At 46.3% G+C, this 19143-nt stretch overlaps 1 long non-coding RNA gene across 1 annotated transcript; it reads left to right on the forward strand.

Moving 5' to 3' along the window:
- Positions 1-10706: 10706 nt before the first annotated feature.
- On the forward strand, positions 10707-18915 carry LOC149979978 (uncharacterized). The gene is made up of 3 exons (XR_016483640.1): positions 10707-11062; positions 11384-11502; positions 18272-18915. It is a non-coding gene; the product is annotated as an uncharacterized LOC149979978 (long non-coding RNA).
- Positions 18916-19143: the final 228 nt, after the last annotated feature.

Consider the following 19143-nt stretch of genomic DNA (forward strand, 5'->3'; position numbering starts at 1 on the left):
AGGACACTCCCTTGTCACGTGTATATGTGTTTTCCCCGGTCTGGTAGTGGTTTTGAGGCCATTTATATTTTCCTATTGTATGTGGGCTCCATAGAGCTCACCACTGTGGCTTTGGTCAGAACAGACTGGACAGAGCAGGGGGCAGTGGGAGAAGAGGCATGATGGCCGGACAGGGACATGCTGAGAGAGGACCGGATGGACAGAGCAGGGGCTGGGGCTGGGGGTAGGGGGGAGTGTTGAGCGCCAAGCCAGGTGTTGACTCAGTGGTTTATATCGGCTGACTGTGTTCCTGATTCCCGGGTGGCTGCTGAGGCCACGATTACTCAGCCATCATTGTGGGGAAAGCAGCCATCCTTGTGGGGCTACATCTCACACAATCTCCCCACCTGAATCATCACACAGAGAGAGATGAGAGGGCAGTATTTTTGTTCAGGTTGTGGCTGTATGGCTAATAGTTATAATGAACAGCTTACACAGAGCCCCGGAAAGATATGGACATGGAAGAGGACAGGGCACAGAGAGTTTCAGATGAGTGGGCAGTGTTGTTGTTCACATTTACATGGTGAAGTACAAGTGCTGGTTCAGGTTATTTATTTGTATTTATTTTTTGGGTCGAGGTGAGGAGGACGATTATTTAAGATACTGTTTGAAGAGGTAGGGTTTCAGATGTTTTCGAAAGATAGGCAGGGACTCTGCAGGCGGAAGCTGGTTCCACCATTGGGGTGCCAGGACAGAGAAGAGCTTGGTCTGGGCTGAGTGTGAGCTGCCCTCCCGTAGGGGTGGGAGTTCCAAGAGACCTGAGGTTCTAAGAGATGGAGTGCTCAGGTTGGGGTGTAGGACTTGAGCATAGCCTGACGGTAGTGAGGGGCAATTCCTCTTGCAAATCCATAGGCAAGCACCATGGTCTTGTAGTGGATACGAGCTTCGACTGGAAGCCAGTGTAGTGTGTGGAGGAGTGGGTTGATGTGAGAGAACTTGGGAGGGTTGAAAACCAGACGGGCTGCAGCGTTCTGGATTAGTTGTGGTTTACTGTTGAGCTAAAAATTAATGAAACGTGAATATTCTAAACAAAGCAGTACACAAGTTTCAACATATCATTATAATTTTATAATTTTAATTTGAATATCAAATCCAGTGCAAAATATTTAATGTTATTGGTGATGCTAGATGCTTTACTCTCTAAAATAAAGAGTAGTGTTAAAAATGTCTGCCTCCATCTAGATTAGTTTAGCAATGCTGGCAATGATGATGGGTCCTCCTGGCCTAAATTATCTAGGGTTCATTACACCAATTGTTTTTATATACCATCCAATATCTCAAAATAGGCTACACGTCAGTTCAGCTCTGAATCCCTTCAGGGTAGCTAGGCTACCTGTCATCCGACTCTAAGAGGAAACAGAGGTGGGTGTGATTTGTGTATGTGTGTGTGTGTCCGTGTGGGTCCTAGCCCCATTGTTTATGAACTTAGTGGCCTGAGTCACAGCTTAAGGTGGGCAGGATGGGCTGGATCATGTGTCCAGCTCTTAGTGTTTGGGTGTTAAATAACTACGTTAATGAGATATATCAATCACCGGGGAGGTGGGGAGACGTGTCGGTCGGAGCAGAGGGCAACACTGGGCTAGACTGCTCTGTGGTTGGCTGCTGTGTGTCTGGCTGCTCCGTAGCTGGCTGGTCGGCTGCTCTGTGGCTGACTGGTTGACTGGCTGCTCTGTGGCTGGCTGGTCGGCTGCTCCGTGGCTGACTGGCTGGTCTGATACTCTGGGGCTGGATGGCTGCTCCGTGGCTGGCTGGTCGGCTACTCTGTGGCCGGCTGACTGGTAGCCTGCTCTGTGGCTAGCTGGTCAGCTGCTCTGTAACTCGCTGGCTGTTCCGTGGCTGGCTGGCTGGTTGGCTACTTCATGGCTGGCTGGCTCCCTGGCTGTATGGCTTTCTGCTGTGGGAAGGTGTAGCTCTGGCTGTGTCAGCAGCCCTGAGTTCCACGTTACTCCAAACGATACATTTTCAGAGGAATTCCGTAGGAGGCAGAAAACAAACATCCCGTAGTGAAACACATAGGGAGGATGAGAATCGGCTTCAACTTCAAGTGCAACAAATCTGGGCCCTTAATGATGTCTTTAGGATACTTCAGAACTAAAGGGATAGTCAAACTTATTGGCAATATAAGGCACTTTGAATATTTGATGACATCAGTGACCCACAGACTTATGTGCTGTCATAGACCTATACTATGGGGTTTTGTGCATAGGTGATGCGCCACAGTTTTAGTAGAAAGAATAACAGTGTTGTTAATCAATCCTATGCACCTCTGAATCCTGCCAGACACTGGCTGCCGCCAATCCAACACCATTGGGCTGCAGAAGAGGAACTAGTGTAGAATGTGATAGTGGACATCAAGACCCATTTTATCTAACCCACTCTGTGGAACGTTTTATGGAGTCACACTACTGCGAGGTGTAGCTCTGTGCTTGTGGTGTGGTAGAGTACGGGGTGGGTTAAAGGGAAGGTGTTATGGGAGATGATTGGTTGGTAGATTAGTTCGATTAAGCCAATGGGAGTTTCTCCCGGCACATGTTTCACCTGTCTTGTGATTGTCTCCAACCCCCACCAGGTGTCTCCCATTACCTCATCTGTATTTATACTTGCGTTTTCTGTTCATCTGTTGCCAGTTCGTCTTGTCCCGTCAAGTCCTACCAGTGTTCTCGTGTTTCCTGTGCTCTAATTTGTACTTTTTCTAGTCTTCCCAGTTCTGACCTTTCTGGCTGTCCTGACCTTGATCCTGCCCGCTGTCCTGTACCTTTCTGACTCTGATTTGGAATCACGACTCTTACCTGCCTTGACCTAACGATTGCCTGCCCCTTGTACTTAAACTCTCAGACTTGTACTATCTGCCTCCTGTGTCTGCATCTAGGTCTTAACCTGAGTCGTGATAGTACGAACTAGCCATGACTGACCTAGCAGACTCGGACCAGCTCCGCAACGCTGTCTCCTCCCAAGAAGCCACCATTGGAAGACACAAGGAGTTACTGCAGCCTTGGGAAATTGAGAATTACTTGCAGTTAAGATGGCGTTGGACGAGTGGAGTAACTGGTTAGGGGCTGAACATCCATTCTTGGTGTGGACAGACCCTAAGAACCTGGAAAGGCAGAACGCCATGACCATGCGTTCAATACACTGCTAGAGCAATTCCACGGATTCCCAACTAGGCAGCAAGCCACAGCAGTAATCCCCCAGACTCTTAGCAACCCTGCCACAAGCGACGCTGGAGATTCTGGAACCGGCTGGGCGTTTCTCTCCCAGTGCTCCCTCATCTTCGAGCTGCAGCCTTCTTTGTTCCCCTTGGACCGCTCGAAGATAGCGTACTTGATAACGCTGATGTCCGGGAGGGCCCTCGCCGGGGCTACAGCAGTGCGGGAGCAACAGTCCACCATTTGCCTCAGTCTGGAAGTGTTTGTGGCAGAGGAATGAAAAGTGTTTGGTTCTCTGTTGTCTGGGAGAGAGGCTGTTCGTAAGCTGCTCCAACTACGTCAAGACTTCTGTAGTGTGGATTTCTGCACATTGGCAGCTGAGGGTGCCTGAAACCTGGAAGTTCTGTTCGACATGTTCCTTCACTGAATATCGGACGTGATTATAGACGAGCTCGCAGCCCTGGAGCTGCTCATGGACCTCGACTCCCTCATAGACTTGACCATCCAGATCAATGGGCAGCTACGGGAACGTAGGAGGGAGAGGGGAATTTTCCCTGTGTACCCTCGCTCGTCCTCAAATTCTCCCTCACCTCCGAGGAATCCCAGAATTCCCTGGGCTACATTTCCCAGAGAATCCAGTGTCACCCGAGTTCCCTCAGAAATCACAAAAGCTGTCGCCTCGTCATCTCCAGAGCCCATGCATCTGGGCAGGGCTAGATTGTCTCCTGCTGAGCGCTTACGCAGACTGAACACTAAGGGCTGTCTGTATTGTGGAGCTACGGGGCATTTCTTATCTACCTGCCCATTAAAAGACCAGGCTCATCAGTTGGTACGAGTACACTGGGGAGCTGTACGGGGAGTTTCCAATCTCTCACTACTCGTTACCCCCTCTATGTTACCTTGTTGTGGGGAGACCAGTTCAAATCCAGACCAAAGCAATGAAAGTGTACATTGAGAACTTTCTCGCTGCAGGGTTATGCATCCATCTGCCTCCCCCGCTGCATCCATGTATCGACCTCCAGGATCCAGGATCACCTCCAGGATCTCCTGGAGAAGCAGCTTTTCGTGAAGGCAGAGAAATGTGAGTTCCACCGCTCCACCATCTCCTTCCTAGGATACGTCATCGCTGCAGGGAATATTCAGATGGACCCTGGTGAGAGTGGTGGTGGATTGGCCTCAACCCACATCCAGAGTGCAGCTACAAAGATTCCTGGGGATTGCTCATTTCTACTGTCGTTTCATCTGAGGTTACAGCACCCTTGCTTCCCCCCTCTCTGCACTCACCTCTCCCAAGGTTCAGTTCATATGGTCTCCAGCAGCTGACCGGGCGTTCTCAGACCTCAAGCAGCAATTCACTACAGCTCCCATCTTAATCTATCCGGACCCGTACCGTCAGTTCGTGATGGAGGTCGACGCCTCGGACGTCAGAGTGGAGGCTGTCCTGTCCCAGCGTTCTGCCAAGGACCAGAAGCTGCATCCCTGCACCTTCCTTTCCCATCGTCTTAACCCCGCTGAAAGGAACTATGACGTGGGAAATTGAGAATTACTTGCAGTTAAGATGGCGTCGGACGAGTGGAGTAACTGGTTAGGGGCTGAACATCCATTCTTGGTGTGGACAGACCCTAAGAACCTGGAAAATCTCTGCACCGCCAAGCGCCTCAACTCCAGGCAGGTGAGATGGGTCCTGTTATTCACTCTTTCCATTTCACTATCTCCTACTGTCTGGAGTCCAAGAATGTGAACCCTTATGCACTCTCCCCAGGGAGGGCCCGGCTAACCAGATGTTTGTCCCGGACTCTGCATGTACTCCGGTCCTGGAATGGGCAAATTTCTCGAGACTCACCTGTCATCCTGGCTCCTATCGGACCTTGGCTTTTGTCCGAAAATGTTCTTCAACCAATCTTCAACCACTCCCTGTTCCTCACCGTCCCTGTCCCATATATCCTTGGACGGGTCTCCCTCCATCAGATGGCAACACCACCATCCTTACGGTGGTGGATAGGTTTTCCAAAGCCACCCATTTTATCCCCGTTCCTAAGTTGCCCTCAGCTAAGGAGACGGCCCAGCTCATGTTGCAGCACGTCTTCCGGATCCATGGACTTCCGGTCGACAAGGTCCCCAGCTCTCATCCCGGTTCTGGAAGGCATTCTGCACCCTCATTGGGTCGTCAGCCAGCCTGTCCTCAGATTTTCATTGCCTGTCAAACGGCCAGTTGGAGCGAGCCAATCAGGGCCTGGAGACGACTCTTCATTGCCTCGTCTCCACCAGTCTCACCACCTGGAGCCAGCAACTCGTGTGGGTGGAATATGCCTGCAACACTCTTCCCTGTTCTACTACTGGTCTCTCGCCTTTTGAGTGTTCCCTGGGATTTCAGTCCCCGCTCTTCCCGAAGCAAGAGGAAGAGGTCAGAATATCTTCTGCCCAGATGTTTGTCAGTTGCTGTCTCCGTACCTGGAAAGAGAGTCCGGACCCCCTCCAGGTATCGACGACAGACGGACCGCCACCAGACCCCTGCTCCCACTACCGTCTTGAGCAGGCTTTCCACTCGGGATCTGCCCCTCCGGGTGGAGTCCCGCAAACTTTCCCCCCGTTGTATCGGCCCTTTTCCCATCTCTAAAGTCCTTAGCCCCTCTGCTGTTCTCCTTCTGTTGCCCCGCACCCGCCGTATATATCACACTTTCCATGTATCTAGAATTAAACCCCTGTCTCACAGCCCTTTGTCTCCTGTTTTCAGTCTTCCCAGTTCTAACCTTTCTGCCTTTCCTGACAACAGATCCTGCCTGACACTGATTTGGATTACGACTCTTTGCTTGCCTTGACCTACCGATTGCCGGCCCCTTGTACCGTAATAAAATCTGAGACTCTTACTATCCGCCTCCTGTGTCTGCATCTGGGTCTTAGCCTGAGCCGTGATATCTGTATTGGCTAACGCAGACTAAGTTTGCCACGTTGGTCCACTAGTGTCTGGAAATGAGGTTAGTGTCCCATTATCTCCTGTCCCACAATCTCCGTATCCCCGGAAGCTATCAGGAAATACTGGGACAGTATGTGTTTATACTTGTCTACACACAGAGGCCGGACTGATAAGGTGTGTGTGGACACAGGAAGTGGGGTCAACACTAAAATAACACAGCACTATCTGTTAAGTAGTGGATGGCCACGCATATTCAAATCAACTGGAGATTCTACCTCACACTTACATTCCCTCACTTTGCTCACACACACACTCCTTGGAGGCGTCAGGTAATTGAAGATGACATCATATTGCTCTCAAAGTAGAGAGCTTGGTTTTTAAGACTTTATGGCCTGGGAGAATGGAGAAAATGTGACAGTGTTTGAAAGTGTGGTAAATTCCATGGGTTGGCTATGGCACAGCTGGATGAGTGGTTAAATACATAAGCTAGGGAAAAAGTTGACCAAAAGGCATAATAATTTTAGCTGAGTTTCAACACATTAGCAGATGCCAAAACCACCAATTAAGACAAATGCAAACCCAAATTCCATTATTGAAGTCTGGGAGCTACATAATTGATCATATGAATTATGGAAAACATTTGAGGGGAAGAGAGAGACAGAGAGACGAATAAGGCTCCCAATGACGAAGGAAAAAGATACTAAGAATTCTACCACCACTGTTCTCCCAAACAGGCAGGTAGACCAGCCCAGACAATGATAGCACGAAAAGGGTGTCGTGAGTGATGTCACTGTGGGAAGATGGATAAAGGCCAGGTTCCCTGAGTGTGCCATGGGAGAGGAAGGGAGCCTGCTACACACTGGATCACATAACCTGAAGCGGGGCCGAAGGTCACAGACAACACAGCCCACAGAAACAGGAGCTCCAACGCACGACTGAGGGATCAGGGGACCCTCAGCTATGGTTACCATGAAAGAGAGGGAGGGAAAGAGGGAAGGAGAGAATGATAGAGGGAGATGTAAACAGAGACGGAGAGGGCATGAAGAGGGGAGTGAGGGAGAGGCAGTGAGAGAGAGGAGAGGGGAAAGGAATGGGAGAGAGAGGGGTTGGGGGTGGAGGTAGAGAGGGGTTAGGGGAGGAGATAGGGAGGGGTTGGGTTGGAGGTCACCATCTTCAGTTGACCATAGACAGGAGGCCCCATATCTCCTTCACACTTTCTCCAGCACCAGACTTATTTATTGCTTTGTAATTTCGAGAGGGTGCCAGGGGAGATAGTAATTGATTTGGCTTGGATTTCACGCATGGTCCTGGGGGGAGATATGGAGAGGGGAAGTGAAGTGTGTGTGTGTGTGTGTGTGTGTGTGTGTGTGTGTGTGTGCGTCTAAGTGTGTGTGTGGTTGAATGTATTTGAGAATGAATGTGTGTGTGTGTTTGTGTGTGTGTGTGTGTGTGTGTGTGTGTGTGTGAGAAATGTTTTGGGAGGGCCTGCTGCAATCTGAGCGGGGATCTGGCCCGGCTGCCACCTATTCACACACAGCCTGCGGTAATCCTGTCTCTGCGGCCTCGCTCTATCAGGCAGTGTGAGCAGCACGGAGCTGTGATGGCACCAGAGAGCCAAACTGAAACACTGACAACCCGTGAGAGCGACTCCTGTCGCTCCACCGTCAGGGTACAATGGAGGTCACGTAAACATTTGTAAAACTGTCAAACGCCAAGACGCCATGATACCATTGGCCTTGTGCTCAGAATGTGTCGTGTTCTGTGTGTGAATCAGGGGCCAAAAGATTTTAAAAAGTGCCAATAATGCAATTCAACCCAAACCTCAAGGAAATGGCTGCCTCCGTTTAGGGGAAACGGTTCTGGAACAGATCCCAGAGAGAGAAAGAGAGGGCGAGAGCGAGAGAGAGAAACAGAGACAGAGAGAGATGGGGATCAGGTGATCATTGGCTTTCATACCACATAATGAGGCTTCTCAGTCATGTTGAGACTGGTCTAATACTATTGCTTTAATGTATTGTTATTCTCATTAATATTGTTGTTGCAGTTGCTGTTAATGGTAATCCCATTTCCACTACTACTATTATTATTTATTGTTGTTATATGTATACTTTGACAATGTAAGTAATTCAAAGTCTACTGAATTAAAATTTAATTGAGAGAGAGAGAGAGAGAGAGAGAGAGTGAGAGAGAGAGAGAGAGAGAAAGAAAGAAAGAAAGAAAGAAAGAAAGAAAGAAAGAAAGAAAGAAAGAAAGAAAGAAAGAAAGAAAGAAAGAAAGAAAGAAAGAATAGACTTCCCACAATCAAGCCAAATCTCTTTAGGGTGGAAAAAAAAGTTTTTATGAAAGCTAAACATTTCTTTAAGAAGTCAGGCATTTTCTTAATGAAACTTTTGTGTTAAGAAACTTAAATTAAAATAAATGTCTTTCTTTTATGGACCCGGGTTCGGGTTACAGTACATTGCCTTGGAGAGCTATAAATCAAAATCTGGCACCAATACAAATCAAAGCATCCGAGGGCTGAGCACTCCAGTGTTGAAATATCAACATAAGAACCCCTATAAGTGGTATAAATATATCAACGCTGGGCCTGGCCATTTTTAGGGCACCTATTTTACTATCTGTTGGACTAAGTTAACTAAATCCATCACTTTAACCTCCAGAGAATGACAAGTAGGCTCAGACACTTTGTCATTCCAAAAAAAAATGGAACAGTGGAACCTTAAATAGTGTGTTTACTTAAGGTAACTTTTAGTGAAGGAGGGAGAATGTCTGTATGATGCAACCAGGCTCTCTGGGTAAACCATCTGTAAAGTTCTCGGCCAGCTGAAGTCCTCACAGGGAAGGTGAAAAGAACAAACATAAACAGCAAATGTTACTGAGACAGGACGTCCCACTGCTCCTCCCATACCAGCACACATGACTTATCTTCGCAGGGAATTAGCATGCAATCAACTATCTTTGACATCACCATCAGGATAGGAATCATAACAAATATACCCCAGCTATCTTAGTTAGGGTTGTGGTACTTTAATAACGGCCAAAGCCAAATGATTTAATAAGTAATTTCTGGGATCAAGTGAATCAAAACTGGTCTGCGGTACAACACAGTAGTTCATTTTCCCATAGTCAAATTAATTATATAGGTTACAGTAGGTTTTGGGTACTGTAAAAACCGACTACTGCTACTAATACTACTATTATTACTTCTATCGTATTACTACCAGGAAGACTCTGTCAATGTCAATGAATGATTCATTTGATTGACTTTAAAGGCCCAGTGCAGTCAAAAACACGATTCTCATGTGTTTTATTTATATTTCCACACTATGATGATGGAATAATAATGTGAAACTATGAAAATTATGATGCCCTCGTAGTGTAAGCACTGTTTGAAAAGTTCAGCCTGTTTTGGTGGGATGGAGTTTTGGACTGCCTAGTGACAGGCAATAAGAGGGCTTCCTGAATGGTGCTGCATCGTAGTTGCTAGCTGTGCCACTAGAGATCCTGGTTCATGTCCAGGCTTTGTCGCAGCTGGCCGCGAACGGGAGACCCATGGGGCGCCGTAAAATTGGCCCAGCGTCATCCGTGTTAGGGGAGGGTTTGGCCAGCAGGGACGTCCTTGTCCCATCGCGCTCTAGCGATTCCAAAGGCGGGCCGGGTGCATGCACACTAACACGGTCACCAGGTGTACAGTGTTTCCTCCAACACATTAGTGCGGCTGGCTTCTGGGTTAAGTGGGCATTGTGTCAAGAAGCAGTGCAGCTTGGCTGGATTGTGTTTCGGAGGACGCAAGGCTCTCGGCCTTCACCTCTCCCGAGTCCGTACAAGAGTTGCAGTAATGAGACAAAACTAACTACCAATTGGGGAGAAAAAGAGGTAAACGTTTTTTTTTTTTATGTAATAGAAAATAAAACAATAAGAAAAAAATATATATAAGAAAGTTCCAAACATCTCATTTTTCCCTTCCCCACTCAGACCACTCCCAGACAGTCACAGCAAAATTCTTGCTTGACAAATTGCTCTTTGCTAAGAAGCTTTTTTTTGTTTCTTTTTGTTTCTTTTTGACAATTTGAATTTAAAACAATCACAGTAAAACCTTCATTGTTAGCCAGAAATGATTTGATGTTGAAATAACAGCGTCTGCATTGGACCTTTCAGTTTGAGTCCCAGATGCCTCAATCCTCCACGGTGCCTGCTAGTGCTTTATGTGACCACATTAGAAACCATGTGCAGATGGGACAGTATTTTTGTAGGGTGCGCTGGAGCCTGTTGCCATATGTGTGCAGTATAATTGATAGTGGGCTGGGGCTCAGGGGGCGTCGTGGGCTGGGGCTCAGGGACTTGGTGCAGGACTGGGGAAGCCACAGAGACTCTCTGGGTCTCTGCTAGAGACTCTGGTGTCTCCTGGATGTTGACAGGTCTGCATTAGACAGCTAATTACTGTACAGACTAGGCAGTCACAAACCTACACCCTCTCTCTCCACATAGCAGACAAATGTCTATTTTCTTTCTCTCCCCCCCCCCCCTCTCTCTAGTTTTTCTATTTCCCTTTGTCTGTCTGTCTGTCTGTCGGTCGGTCTCTCTCCTCACTAAAACAGTTCCTCTAAAGGCCGCCGCATTCTATCGAGTTGAAATGTGGCGGGCCGTTCTGCCCATTGATTCCAATGAAATTTTGTGACGTTTTTCTGTTCGACAGATTTTTTCCGGCTGTTCGCACACACAAAATGTTTTCTTGAGGCAGGTTGAAGTTCGGTAGCCAAAGTCTACACCCCTTCGTCTGTGATTGGTCAACTGTAGAGGTGGGAACTGTGGACCGGATTCTTCAATTAAGTGTTTGTTTTCATTCAACCAGAGAGTGGTCCGGCAAGGATACAAGTTTCTTATTCATCTTGATTCAACCTGAACTCTGTGGATTCAACACGGTGAAGAACAACAACAACAACTTTGAGCTTGGCTTGGCTTGGTAATATTGGTGCTTTTTTACAGCTTAGTTATTTAATGTAACTGTCCAGTGAAAATCTCACTTTTAAAAGTTCATATTCTGTTAACTCATACCCAAATAATGTTGTTGCCCACACCATTCTAACCCAAAAAAGCAGTTTTTAACATACAATTTCATAGAAATCTGGAAACACTGAACAGTTACTTTAAGGTAGAATGCAAACACAATCGTGCGCTTAGCTGAGTTCTGTTAGGAGCAAAGAGAACCTAGTCTGCAGTAGTGTTACTTATGAGAGATCAGCTCTAAACATCCCCATGTGCCCCACTCTTTTCCTCTTCACAGAAAGAGCCCCGTCCCCCCCAGTCCGCCATCCTTCACGGCCAACCCAGCTCAACCACAGTCTTCCCAGCCCATCCCCTATTACTTTATCCTTCTTCCGCCCCCTCCTGCCTCCCTTTCAGGTAATTGGCTGTAAGGTATTATCTGCCTAATTATCAAATAAATCCATCTCCTCCTCTGCAGCGCAGCACTTTCACAAAACAGGAAGACTGGATTAGAGGGCTGTGCTCAGATCCGGAGCCTGGCCGGCAACTCGCTGGGGGGGAATGCACTCAATGTGTACACACACACAGGCAAGCGTGTGCCCTCACGCACATACACACACAGATAAGCTCACACACACAAGCGGGCATTCACGTACAGTTGAAGTCGGAAGTTTACATACACTTAGGTTGGAGTCATTAAAACTCGTTTTCCAACCACTCCACAAATTTCTTGTTAACAAACTATAGTTTTGGCAAGTCGGTTAGGACATCTACTTTGTGCATGACACAAGTCATTTTTCCAACAATTGTTTACAGACAGATTATTTCACTTATAATTCACTGTATCACAAATCCAGTGGGTCAGAAGTTTACATACACTAAATTGCCTGTGCCTTTAAACAGCTTGGAAAATTCCAGAAAATTATGTCATGGCTTTAGAAGCTTCTGATAGGCTAAATGACAAGATGCTGGAGGAAACAGGTACAAAATAATCTACAATTGAAGTCGGAAGTTTACATATACCTTAGCAAAATACATTTAAACTTTGTTTTTCACAATTTCTGATATTTAATCCTCGTAAAACTTCCCTGTTTTAGGTCAGTTAAGAACTCCACTTTATGTTAAGAATGTGAAATGTCAGAATAATAGTAGATAGAATTATTTCTTTCAGCTTTTATTTATTTCATCACATTCCCAGTGGGTCAGAAGTTTACATACACTCAATTAGTATTTGGTAGCATTGCCTTAACTTGAGTCAAATGTTTCGGATGGCTTTCCACAAGCTTCCCACACTAAATTGGGTGAATGTTGGCACATTCGTCCTGACAGAGCTGGTGTAACTGAGTCAAGTTTGTAGGCCTCCTTGCTCACACACGCTTTTTCAGTTCTGCCCACAAATTTTCTATAGGATTGAGGTCAGGGCTTTGTGATGGCCACTCCAATACCTTGACTTTGTTGTCCTTAAGCCATCTTGCCACAACTTTAGAAGTATGCTTGGGGTCATTGTCCATTTGGAAGACCCATTTGCGACCAAGCTTTAACTTCCTGACTGATGTCTTGAGATGTTGCTTCAACATATCCACATAATTTTTTTTTTTATTAATTTTTTTGAAAAGTTTTATTGACACATTTCCTTTTAAAAACAGCTCATACATTTTTTACATCATTGATACACATAAAAACGGCAACAAAGCATAAAACACAGCATTTGAAAGTTACATTTAAATTTGTTAAAAAGTACATGTTGTTAAAACCAATGACAACAACCATGAATAAAAGTACTTTCCTTGTAAAAACATCAAATCTGTAAAAGCCATTTAAAATGTGTACTAATGATCTAACAAGGGTAAAACATTTTTAAGACATAAAAAACATGTTAAAAAGCCACTTTGTTAAAAGGCTGTCTTCAGTCCCTTGTACAGGAGCGGGGTGAGTCTTTATCAAGCTCACCTCATCCTGCTCTTCTGAATAGATCATCGTCCCTTCCTTCGGGGCCCAGAGGAGATCCCTCCCCTAGGCGCATCGCCCTAGGCGCCGCAGCGCTGTCAGGCCGTGGCCGCCGGGACCTAGGGTGTTGTGGGGGACCCTTCGCCTGGGGTCGAGGCCCCCTTCCTTCCGTACCTCCCCAGGGCTTCTGTGGCTACCATGGCCACTGCCTGGGGGGTGGTCTCTATGTTTTTCGCTACCAGCAGGTTACGGGAGGACCACAGTGCTTCCTTCAGGCACGTGAGGGTGGGCCAGAGCTTGGTGAAGGCCTTCGATGGAATGGGCCTTCGGCCCGCCCCATACAGCACGAGCTGAGGTGTTAGGACCGTGACTGTTTCTTTTTCCAGTTTAAAATGTCTTAAAAACTTCTGGAGCTGGACGTAGTGCTGGGGTAGCAGGAAAGAGACTGGGACTCGCAGGTCGACTGGGATCAGCATCAGAGTCCTGAGGTAAGATCCCAGCCAGAACCGTGCGAGGGCCTGGGTCTTGTTGTTGACTATGAGGTAGGACATAATTGTCCTACCTCATGATGCCATCTATTTTGTGAAGTGGACTAGTCCCTCCTGCAGCAAAGCACCCCCACAACATGATGCTGCCACCCCCGTGCTTCACGGTTGGGATGGTGTTCTTGCAAGCCTCCCTCTTTTTCCTCCAATCATAACGATGGTCATTAAGGCCAAACAGTTCTATTTTCGTTTCATCAGACCAGAGGACATTTCTCCAAAAAGTACGATATTTGTCTCCATGTGCAGTTGCAAACCGTAGTCTGGATTTTTTATGGCAGTTTTGGAGCAGTGGCTTCTTCCTTGCTGAGCGGCCTTTCAGGTTAGCGTGTGCGAGCAAGGAGGCCTACAAACCTGACTCTGTTACTCCAGCTCTGTCAGGAGGAATGGGCCAAAATTCACCCAACTTATTGTGGGAAGCTTGTGGAAGGCTACCCAAAACATTTGACCCAAGTTAAACAATTTAAAGGCAATGCTATCAAATATTAATTGAGTGTATGTAAACTTCTGACCCACTGGGAATGTGATGAAAGAAATAAAAGCTGAAATAAATCATTCTCTCTACTATTATTCTGACATTTCACATTCTTCAAATAAAGTGGTGATCCTAACTGACCTAAGACAGGGAAGTTTTACTAGGATTAAATGTCAGGAATTATGAAAAACAGAGTTTAAATGTAGTGGTGTATGTAAACTTCCGACTTCAACTGTAGGTATGCATGCAAGCACACACACAGACAGACACACACACACATAAACACATCCAAAGCCCCAATCACACATATAGTGGTACAAATCACAGGTATGTGGTTCAAATCTCTGTAAAATGTGTTGCTAGAGGGAGAAAATGTTTACTGATCTATTTCATGGGCCAGGAGAAATGAAAACAATGCTATTAGCTCCCACTCTAGCCAATAATGCCACAATAATGTTTACAACCTGAGCGGGATTAGAGCTAGTATTTATGAAAAAGAGGTGCTCATTATGTCCTTTTATGGGCACAGGTAACAGAGTATTTTGTGAGTAACATTGTATTAGAATGTCTAAAATAGAAAACAATATGGAAGTCTCGATCTTGCCAACATAAGGGCAGAAAGATAAATTCTGCGTATAGCTGCACTACATGACCAAAAGTATGTGGACATCTGCTCGTTGAACATATCATCTCTCCAAAATCATGGGCATTAATATGGAGTTGGTCCCCCTTTGCTGCTATAATAGCCTCCACTCTTCGGGGAAGAGCTTTGCTCTAGATGTTGGAACATTGCTGCTGGGACTTACTTCCATTCAGCCACAATACCATGGGTGAGAGTGAGGTCAGACAGTGATGTTGGGCGATTAGGCCTGACTTCCAGTTGGTGTTCCAATTCATCCCAAAGGTGTTTGATGGGGTTGAGGTAAGGGCTCTGTGCAGGCCAATCAAGTTCTTCCACACCTATCTCAACAAACCATTTTTGTATGGACCTCACTTTGTGCACGGGGACATAGTCATGCTGAAACAAGATAAGGCCTTACCCAAACTGTTGCCACAAAGTTGGAAGCACAGAATTGTCTAGAATGTCATTGTATGCTGTAGCATTAAGATTTTCCTTCACTGGAACCAAGGGGCCTATCCCAAACCATGAAAAACAGCCCCTGACCATTATTACTCCTCCACTAAACTTTACAGTTAGCACTAGCATTCTCCTGGCATCCCCCAAACCCAGATTTGTCCGTCAAACTGCCAGTTGGCGAAGCGTGATTCATCACTCCAAAGAATGCATTTCCACTGCTCCAGAGTCCAATGGCGGCGAGCTTTACACCAATCCAGCAGACTCTTGGCATTAAGCGTGGTGATCTTGGGTTTGTGTACGGCTGCTTGGCCATGGAAATCCATTTGATGAAGCTCCCAACAAACAGTTATTGTGTTGACGCTGCTTTCAGTTGCAGTTTGGCATGATAGTGAGTGATGCAACCGAGGACAGCTTTTACACGCCACACACTTCAGAACTCTGCTGTCCTGCTCTGTGAGCTTGTGTGGCCTACCACTTTGCGGCTGAGCTGTTGTTGTTCCTATATGTTTCCAATTCACAATAACAGCATTTACAGTTGACCGGGGCAGTTCTAGCAGGGCCGAAATTCTACGAACTTACTTGTTGGAAAGGTGGCATCCTAAGACGGTGCCACGTTGAAAGTCACTGAGCTCTTCAGTAAGGCCATTCTACTGCCAATGGTGGTCTATGGAGACTGCATGGCTATGTGCTCGATTTTATACACCTGTCAGTAAACAGGTTTGGCTGAAATAGCCAAATCCACTCATTTGAAGGGGTGTCCCCATACTTTTGTATATATAGTGTATCTGTGTGCTATCTGTGCTTTGACCTTGAGATGCAATAATTGTGCAGAAAGGGGATGTTAAACATCCGTTAGTAGGACTTGGACACACACACCCACCCACACACTCACACCCATACTCACACAGAGTGGCAACAGGCAGCCGTATAAACCCTGGCCCCTCTCTGTGGCATTATCTCATGCCCAGAGCACTCCCGCTCCGCTCCATCCTCTGCTGGCTTGGCTCCGTGCACAGAAGCATTACGCGCATCTGCCACACATTAATCGTCAAATTATGGAAAAATTGCGCGTCAAAAGCCATTACTAGGGCCTGGGTCCCCAGGGGCCTTCTCTGGTCTCACACTTTCTTCTCTTCTCTCCCTTTTCTTTTTCTATCTCTCTCTCTCTCCCTCTCCATGCTAGAAAGGGAAATACTTTCTTAACTTTTCGCACATCTCATTATTCTCTCCCAACTCTTCCCAGAAATACATTTCACAGTACTTTTTTCTTGCTGAATCATCCTCCACCATCATCCACCCCTCCACTGACCACTGCCGCCCCACCCAATCGCTCCCTCTGCTTCTGACAGGTAGTGACTGTCTCCCTCCAGACCTCAGACTGCCCCAGTTATTCTTGTCATGAATAAATCATTGTTTTCTCGCCTCTGGTTTTGGTGTTAAGAGTTTGTTTATGTTAGCACCTCGGGTCCCTCTTCTTGACTCACTGGCATACTCGTGTCACACCCTCTATGCCCCCGGAGGCCATACATTTAGACATTGGCCCAGCTCTGAGACTCTGGCCTCGGGTCCCTCCCTACAACACAACAACGTTTCCATGTGCTTTGCATTTTCAGGAAACAACTTGGCGAACAGATTTTCATTCCAATATTTTAAAATACGCATTAAAAAAATATGCTAATTTTCCCACCAGTGGTGTGTTTCCACCAAACTGACTTGTTGCAGATAAAATTTACTTTTTTTGCTTAAGTTTTCATGTACCGAGTGTGGATAAACTGTGTGGGTAGGCTAGTGGTGTTTCCAAGGCCAGCAGCATACCACCCTGCATACCACTGCTGGCTTACTTCTGAAGCTAAGCAGGGTTGGTCCTGGTCAGTTCCTGGATGGGAGACCAGATGCTGCTGGAAGTGGTGTTGGAGGGCCAGTTGGAGGCACTCTTTTGTCTGGTCAAAAAAAATATCCCAATGCCCCAGGGCAGTGATTGGGGACACTGCCCTGTGTAGGGTGCCGTCTTTTGGATGGGATGTTAAATGGGTGTCCTGACTCTCTGAGGTCATTAAAGATCCCATGGCACTTATCATAAGAGTAGGGGTGTTAACCCTGGTGTCCTGGCTAAATTCCCAATCTTGCCCTCAAACCATTCATGGTCACCTAATAATCGCCAGTTTAAAATTGGCTCATTCCTCCTCTCCCCTGTAACTATTCCCCAGGTTGTTGCTGCAAATGAGAATGTGTTCTCAGTCAACTTACCTGGTAAAATAACAGATAAATGAAATACAATTATAGTCTACATGATGAGATTATCATGGATAAGAGCAAGAATGTTTGTATCTGTCAAGCATTGACCAGAATAAGACCCTCAATATTTATTGGAAATGAGCATCAAGATCACCTTCACTTTCACAACCCTGTGAAGTTCATCATAGTTTATTTCCTCTGTAGCTTAATAATCTGCATAGTTTCCAGAGTCGTAGTGGGAGGACTACACACCATGTCATCGTGTGACTCCAATTGTACTTCGAAATGGCATTTCCACCTCCATTTCTCGGCAATTAATTTTACAGACACTAAAAGATCCAACCATGTCGAACGAACAAATGATCTGTCGGCATTTATACAATTTTAAGTTGGAACTTTCCTCACATAAAAACTGTGGAAAGGAAACATGGTTGATATTACTTCCTCTACGTATGCCTCAGACCATTAACATATATTATGCCTGTCCCAACCCCCTAGAAACCTAAATATTATGCAATTTTTTATCATCTATCCCGATGCTGCCCTGCTGCAGTCTCAGTTTCACACCAGCAGAGAGACATTCATTACACTCCCGTAAGGTGAGCACGTTTTAATCCATCCACTCACTCCAGATGTATTTATTTAATTAAATGAAAGATATACATTGATATCTGGTTACACGGCATCCCTGCCCCATCCTCCACCCACCCACCACCTCAAAAACTCTCACTCATGGCAAAATCATTTGGATGTGTCAGCCTCCAGTATTTATGCTGCAGTAGTTTATGTGTCGGGGGGCTAGGGTCAGTTTGTTATATCTGGAGTACTTCTCCTGTCCTATTCTGTGTCCTGTGTGAATCTAAGTGTGCGTTCTCTAATTCTCTCCTTCTCTCTTTCTCTCTCTCGGAGGACCTGAGCCCTAGGACCATGCCCCAGGACTACCTGACATGATGACTCCTTGCTGTCCCCAGTCCACCTGGCTGTGCTGCTGCTCCAGTTTCAACTGTTCTGCCTTATTATTATTCGACCATGCTGATCATTTATGAACATTTGAACATCTTGGCCATGTTCTGTTATATTCTCCACCCGGCACAGCCAGAAGAGGACTGGCCATCCCACATATGCTCTCTCTAATTCTCTCTTTCTTTCTCTCTCTCGGAGGACCTGAGCCCTAGGACCATGCCCCAGGAATACCTGACATGATGACTCCTTGCTGTCCCCAGTCCACCTGACTGTGCTGCTGCTCCAGTTTCAACTATTCTGCCTTATTATTATTTGACCATGCTGGTCATTTATGAACATTTGAACATCTTGACCATGTTTTGTTATAATCTCCACCCGGCACAGCCAGAAGAGGACTGGCCACCCCACATAGCCTGGTTCCTCTCTAGGTTTCTTCCTAGGTTTTGGCCTTTCTAGGGAGTTTTTCCTAGCCACCGTGCTTCTTCACCTGCATTGCTTGCTGTTTGGGGTTTTAGGCTGGGTTTCTGTACAGCACTTTGAGATATCAGCTGATGTACGAAGGGCTATATAAAATAAATTTGATTGATTGATTGATTGATGTGAAATTTGGTTCCCACCCAAAACCACTCAGGCTCTTGGACATGCAACAGGAATCGTTTAGGGGTGTGAAAGACAAGATCAGAGGTTTAGCCAGGGGCGAAGGAGAAAACACACTAGCAAAACAATTACACACCTCCTAAAATGCAAGCAGGCACGCACACACACAGTGTGTAAATGAAAGATCTGCGCAGATTACGGCCTTCAACCACGTCTGTTTT

Source organism: Oncorhynchus mykiss, chromosome 10, assembly GCF_057628025.1.
Source record: "Oncorhynchus mykiss isolate SJ-2025 chromosome 10, ASM5762802v1, whole genome shotgun sequence".
In the NCBI taxonomy this organism is placed as follows: Eukaryota; Metazoa; Chordata; class Actinopteri; order Salmoniformes; family Salmonidae; genus Oncorhynchus; species Oncorhynchus mykiss.